The following is a 7,091-nucleotide window of genomic DNA, read 5'->3' as shown; positions in this document are numbered from 1 at the left end:
GGCGTGTCGAGTACTGAGCCCAAGGTGGAGACGATCCACAAGAGACGTTGCTCAAGGGCGGCTCGGGATTGTAGTGGTACTGACGGACTGCGTTCTCAGGATGAAGCGGGCGCTGACGGCAAAGGCGAGCGACGTGACCCAGGAGCCCGCAAGCATAGGAAATTGGGCGATTGTCGGCGGTTCGCCATGGGTTCGTAATGCGGCGTCGCGGTCGAGGGATCGGAGACTGAGGGGCCATGAAACGAGGTGGAGCATAAAATGCAGGGCTGTTCTGGTAAGACGATGTAGGAAGCGGACCGCGCGTTCCAGCGGTTACTTGAGCGTAAGTGAGTGGGGCTTGCACAGGAGCGATGGGAACACTAGAAGGCAGCGCTTCGGCGACTTTTTCCTCGATAACTTGGCGGATAGCCGGCGAGATGGATGGCGCGTTGGCCGGCGTTAATTGCGAAGTGCAGACGGTCGGCTGAACTGGATGGAGGAGGGACAGCCGGCGTGCAACTTCTTCGCTGATGAAGTCTTCGATATTCTGCATAAATTGAGACTGCTCCGCAGACGACGTAGCCAGTGCCGAGCCAGCAATGCCGGCAGGTGCGGCAGCCCGCCGCGTAGAAGCGCGTTGCTTTCGTAGCTCATCAAACCTCTGGCACAGGGTTATAATGTCGGATACGGAAGTAGGGTCCCTGGCCGACATCATATAGTACGCATCATCAGTGAGACCTTTTAGAACATTTGTGACTCTTTCGGGCTCGGGCATGGACGGATTGACCCGCTTGCAGAGATCAACCACGTCCTCAATGTAGCTGGTAAACGTTTCCTCGGGAAGTTGAAGCCGTGCATGGAGGCGTTGTTCGGCGCGGAGTTTGCGTACCGCAGGGCGGCCGAAGACATCCGCGAACTTCTTCTTGAAGACAGACCACGTCGAAAGATCGGCTTCGTGGTTTCGAAACCACAGATTTGCCACGTCCGTGAGGTAGAAGAGGACGTTGCTCAGTTTTATGGAATCGTCCCAGCGGTTGTAAGTGCTGACGCGCTCGAAAGAAGCCAGCCAGTCGTAAACGTCATGGTCGTCGGTACCACTGAAGAAAGGTGGGTCACGGGGGCGTTGCGCCCCGGGACAGAAGATGGTGGCAGGAGTGGCAGGGATGGGAGCCGATGGTTGGCTGGGAGCGTCCTGCATGGTTGTGACCGAAGGCGGTAGCGTGCGGTTCCGAAGTTCCAGGGTGAAATTTGCGAGGAGGACTGGGGCGACGACCGAGACACCTTCACCAAGTGCAAGGTGTTTATTGGAGCACCAAGACCGTAGGCAACGTCTGCAAACCAAAGCGATGGGGGTAGCGTTCGAACCAACAGTGCAGTGCCAACAAGGCCTTGGCTCCGGCTCCACTTCGTCTACCTCTTCGGGTTGGCGTGCGAGCTGATGGCGATCGGGATTACTACACATTGTTTCATAAAAGGGGAGGTATGATGTTTAAAGGTGGTTTTCTAATGGCTCAATTTATGAGACAGACCTGAAAAAGTAATACTCACGCTCTGCCAGTGTGCTCGACGGCATCTGACGCAAAAGATTTCACAGTGAAAAAGCGTCAGCGCTTGTAACGTAACTTAACATTACGTAACGTTCTAACGTCCGCGGAACTATATTATCTTTCATTCCCCTTGACATAAAAAATGCAACGTTTCTGAATAGTCCCAATGGCTGGTGCGACGAATACTGTAAAAGCGAATAAAAGTAAATTTTCATTTTTTTTTTTTGCAAATAAATGTGTGTTAAGTGCACTTATAGAAAAGGAAAAGTTTTGGTTATGCAATCTTATAGTCCGATAGACATCAATGGGTATATACAAAGGCAACGCTTCGTTGTATATGCAGATGTTTCGTTAAGTTGACACAGGTCTTTTAGTACTTGACAAACAGGCCTTCAGCACCTCTTGTGAATCCCGGTTTACGTGCATGATACCCGAATAATCGCTATGCTACTAATTTTCGCCTGCATTATTCCGAAAAAAAAAATCAAAATGCAGTCGTAAGCTTCGAACTTGCTCAGCGTGGTAGCGGAAGCAGCAAAGACAAGGGTGTAACTGCAAATCATTAATGCGGCGTTGGATTAAACAAGCAAGAAGGACAGCGACCGGCACCGCAAGATAATGACAGCGCCAGCCAGCAGCGTATAAAAGAACGAGACTCACCTGTGCCTCCCACACTTGCTCAGCGGCAACAGCAACAGCGGACGCATCAACGACAAGGGCGTAACTCCAAATTCTTCATTTTGCAGGTTGGTGTGTTTCCACACATTTAAAGTCATAAGAAACGCTGCTGCCGATCGCCGCCGCTGCTTGTGTCTGTGCCTGCTCTGTTCCGGTAGTTGTTTCTTATTGCACCGAAAGCGTTCCATGGCGAGTGTATGGATGATCTCGATTCTGATATATGCCTGATTTGTAATCAGGTAGAACGAAAAGAAGAAGATGGTTTGCACGGTATGAAAAAGAACTGAACAAGGGTAAAATGGGGCACGCCTCAGTTTGCAGATGAGCCAACGTTTCGACAAGTGGACTTGTCTTCGTCTGGGACACTTCAAGTCCACTTGTCGAAACGTTGGCTCATCTGCGAACTGAAGCGTACCCCATTTACCCTTGATTTGTAATCAGTCACTTCAGGCAGAAGGCCTGTGCCTAATCTGTTAAGAGTGCCAGCACGGTTATCATTTAGGCGCCTGTTCCAATACGACCAAGACTGCCTACAGTGCAATGACAGATACCGAAAAAAAGTTGGAAGTGCCAAACATGTGTAGTTTAGCCACTCGAGGCTTAAACAATGTAACACAGGTACAGAATGAGCAGTCTCTGACTGAAAGGCTATTGATAGAAATTAATAAAAAGCTCGATGAATTACCCACAATTAAACAAAAGTTGGATGACCTTTATCAGATCGAAGTGACAGTTGAAAGCATGCTAAAGTCTGTTCAGTATCTTTCAGATCAGTACGATGAAGTGCTGAAGCAAATAAACAGCCTAGAACAATACATCAGATGAAATAACCTGGAAGTACGTGAGCTTTCCCAATCCAAAAACGAAAACTTGCTTCAAAAGAATGCTATAGCACTGGACTTAGAGCTTCCTCAGTTGGCTGAGCACGACGTTGAAGGCCTTCATAGGCTGCCCGCTAAACGTGGAAAAACCGCGGCATTTCTGGTCCGCTTTTCTTCAAATGTAATGAAGGACCAATGGATGGCAAAGAAGCAGATTATGCGAAAAACTCAGTCTACAGTCTACTTCCTTGACAACTTAATTGCGCAAAACAAAAGGTTCATGTCGTTGATGAAGTCAAGGGCTACAAAAAAGCGGTATGAATATGCTTGCAACAGTAATGGAAAGCTGTTTGTGCGCGAGAGCCAGGGTGAAACGGCAATATGGATCGCATGCGAGGCTGACCTCGAAAAGATAATATAAACGGGCGTCGCCTTTCTTTGGCCTCACTTATCGGTTTCTTTATTTCTGTTTCTTTATGGCATCACAAGCAAAGCCTCTTTACTACGATGCTTTATCTTTTAATTCTTTGGTGCGCAGTTGCCTTGTTCACGAAAACGACAGAATGTCAATCTTTCATGCGGATATTAGAAGTATAAAAAATAAGCAATTTGAAATCTGAACAGCTTTGGGTTCCTCGAATAATAGATTTGATATACTAGCGTACACTGGAACATGATTCACGAGTGAAAAAGTTATGCTTTTCCCTGGATATAAATTTGAATGTGTGTTCAGAGATAATCGTAGAGGAGGTGGCGTTGCATTGTACGTTAAAGAAAATCTTGACTACGAAGTTTGATCAGATTTTTCTCTTGTCACCTCTACGAATCAGTTGCTATGAAACGCTCGGGAACACTGGTTGCTTGCATTTATTGGCTCCCATCTAGTGAAAGTACTGAATTTATTCATCGTATTCAGATATGTGGCGCAAAAAACACAAACACAAGAGAAGATACACAACACTCGCGCACACTACCAACTGTAATTAGAATTTGAAAACACTTCCTCTTCACCACGTCTCCTCTTCTACACTCAGGCACATTTCATCTTCCTCTTCTCCTCATCTTCCTCTTCTTTGCCAAGGGGATAATGGCACTCTCTTCCTCGCAGACTTTAACATCGTCCAAACCTGGTGTTGACCAATCTCATCTTCCTCTTCTTCTCTTCTTCCTCTTCTTTATCAGGGGGATAGTGGCACTTTCTTCCTCGCAGACCAAATACCTCTTCCAAACATGACAGTCACAAATTCTCACTGTCTTATTACCCCACACCTGTGTTTCGCCCAGTAACTCATACCACGCTGGAGTGCGCGAGTGTTGTGTATCTTCTCTTGTGTTTGTGTTTTTTGCGCCACATATCTGAATACGATGCAGCACCAACTAGCCTCTCAAGCCGTTATTTTGAATTTATTCAGTTTGTACGCGATCTTCTTGAATATGCTTGTATCGTAAACATCCCTGTAGTTCTTGTTGGGGATTTCAACATTGATCTTTTTACAAACAACCCCCCACGACGTCTTTTTTGTGTAGCCATTGATACATTTCTATGTACCAACGTTATTCAGTCACCAACAAAAATAACTTTAGAGAGGGAAAAATTATTAGATTTGTGTATTGCAAATCATTATTTATCAAAAGTTCTGTTAGGTGTGATCACATTTGATTTAAGCGACCATCTACCTTGATTCTGCTTGTTTCCTCGGAAGGTAAGAAAACGAAAGCTACCAACTCACCGGATAGTGTATCGCAGTTTCAATTAAGAAAATTTGGCTACGTTTAGATAAATGATAGAGAGCATTGCCTGGAGTGATGTTTACAGTGAGTTAAATCCTAGTATAGCATACAATACCTTCCTTCAAATGGCAAAAAAGCAAGTATGATACTGAATTTCCTTTGACAGTGGGAAAACCCCATAAAAAGTCTCGAAAGCTGTGGATAACAAGAAAATTGTAGCAACGGATACAAACTCGCGACAAAGTTTTTGACAAATTCATCCGATTCAAAGATCCAGACATACTTAAGGATTACAAAATATTTAGAAATAAGTGGTTTTTACATCAAAAAAGTAAGACAAGAATACTATAAGAACAAATTTTCAGCAGTCTTCAACTGCCCTAAGAAAATCTGGAATTGTTCTAGCGAGCCCAATGGAAGGAAAACATGCCATATTCCTAGTACATTAATACTCGATGACGATGAATGTAGTGGTGCTGCTTTGGCAGACACGTTTAATGTCCATTTCTTATTCTCTGGTGAATAAGCTCAGAAACAGGACAGAAACATGAAATTGATCAGTATATTGCTTCTCCAGTTGGAGGTTCCATATTCTTGAATCCATGCAGTGAACATGAAGTACTCACATTCCTTAGAAACATGGATAAATACATGGCGGCAGGCGCAGATGAAATTAAGGCCGAACCTATTATTGCTGTTGCAGATATAATCAGCTTGCCGTTGCAGCATATATGTAACAACGCGTTAGTGCAAGGCGTTTTTCTTGATGCTATGAAAATTGCCAGCGTGGTTGTTACACGAAGGTGGCCCATAATGACAATATAAACAATTATAGACCTATATCTTGTAGGATGGGGGTCTCTTAGAGGTACTAGGCGATGTAGAAGCCCGTCAGGAACAGTCCACGTACGAGTAGGTCGACATGGTCCAGAGCACACACCGATAGCGATGTCACTGGCGACAGCGCACAGAAGCTTCTTCCTCGTCTTCGAATGTACATCTTCCTCTCTACAAGGGTCCCCGGGGAAAAGAGGAACCACCCTGGCCACTTACGGCGTAGGTAAAATGGCAGGGTCGTATTATTGGTAAAGGCGCTGGACGTGGACAGTTTCGCGGCCGTGTCGACGGAGATCAGGTGAGGGCGTCAGCGGTTCCACAATGTAATTGACAGGAGAGATGCGCTCCAGGACACGGTAGGGGCCGTGATACTTGGAAATAAATCTCGAAGATAGTCCGGAAGTCCGTGATAGAATCCAGAGCCACACAAGACTGCCAGAAGAGAATTGCGGTGTCGTCTGATGGTTGTCGCGGCGGGATTTCTTTAACTGGGTTTCAGTTGTGAGAGACCGGGCAATTTGGCGGCGCTCCTCTGCGTGTCGGGCAGCTTCGGAAGCAGCGGTATGCTCAGATGCGTCTGGTTGGTACGGAAGAATAGTATCTAGTGGAGCAGAGGGGTGACGGCCGTAAGGAAGATAGAATGGAGAGAAACCGGTAGTTGACTGTGTAGCAGTATTGTATGCGTACGTCATATATGGAAGGAGATCCCAGTCAGAATAGTCGGAAGAGGCATACTTAGAAAGCATGTCACCATGTTGAAGCGTTCGGTGAGTCCGTTAGTATGCAGATGATAGGCGGTAGAGGTTCTATGAAGTATGCACGTGGTACTTGTTCAGTAGAGCTTTAACAACGTCAGATAAAAAGACACGTCCTTTGCCACTGAGTAGTTCACGAGGTGCGCCGTGGCGTAGGACTAATCGCTGCAAAATGAATGAAGCTACGTCCGACGCTGTGCAAGATGGAAAGGCAGCGGTTTCTGCATATTTCGTCAGGTGGTCAACCACGACGATGGCCCAACGATTTCCAGCGACAGTGTACGGGAGCGGGCCTTATAAATCAATACCGACGCGATCAAAGGGGCTTGATAGGCAAGGTAACGGCTGCACCTCGCCTGCAGAAAGATGACTAGGGGACTTGCGACTTTGACAGACTAGGCATGAGCGAACATATTTGAGGACAAATTTGTACGTGCCCCTCCAGTTGTATCGTAAACGTAGGCGATGGTATGTCTTGAACACTCCCGCATGGCCGCGTTGTGCACGTGGGTCAGCGTGAAAGCAGTCGCAGACTTGTGAGCGTAGGTGCGGCGGGGAATGACTAGCAACCATTTGCGGCCATCAGCACTATGGTTACGGCGATAAAGAAGGTTTTCGCGAATGGCGAAGTGCGATGCTTGTCGGCGAAGCTCACGCGATGGAGAAGCAGCCGATGGATCTGAGAGGAGCTCGATAAGAGAAGTGACCCAGGGGTCTCTCCGCTGCTCAGAGGGCATGCCAAT

General features: G+C 46.7%; 1 protein-coding gene across 1 annotated transcript in view; it reads left to right on the top strand.

The window, feature by feature from the left end:
• Nucleotides 1-2,208: 2,208 nt before the first annotated feature.
• The window catches only part of LOC146199669 (ornithine decarboxylase-like), a 50,285-nt gene continuing 45,402 nt past the window's right edge, over nucleotides 2,209-7,091 (top strand). The window contains exon 1 of the mRNA XM_084595175.1: nucleotides 2,209-2,272. The gene's annotated coding sequence lies outside the window, so the exon portion shown is untranslated. The remainder of the gene's footprint in view (nucleotides 2,273-7,091) is intronic.

Source organism: Amblyomma maculatum, chromosome 2 (genome assembly GCF_055883805.1).
Source record: "Amblyomma maculatum isolate TAMU_Amacu chromosome 2, ASM5588380v1, whole genome shotgun sequence".
Classification (NCBI taxonomy): Eukaryota; Metazoa; Arthropoda; class Arachnida; order Ixodida; family Ixodidae; genus Amblyomma; species Amblyomma maculatum.
Note: the sequence above shows the minus strand (reverse complement) of the source record. Positions and strands in the feature narration are given on the sequence as shown.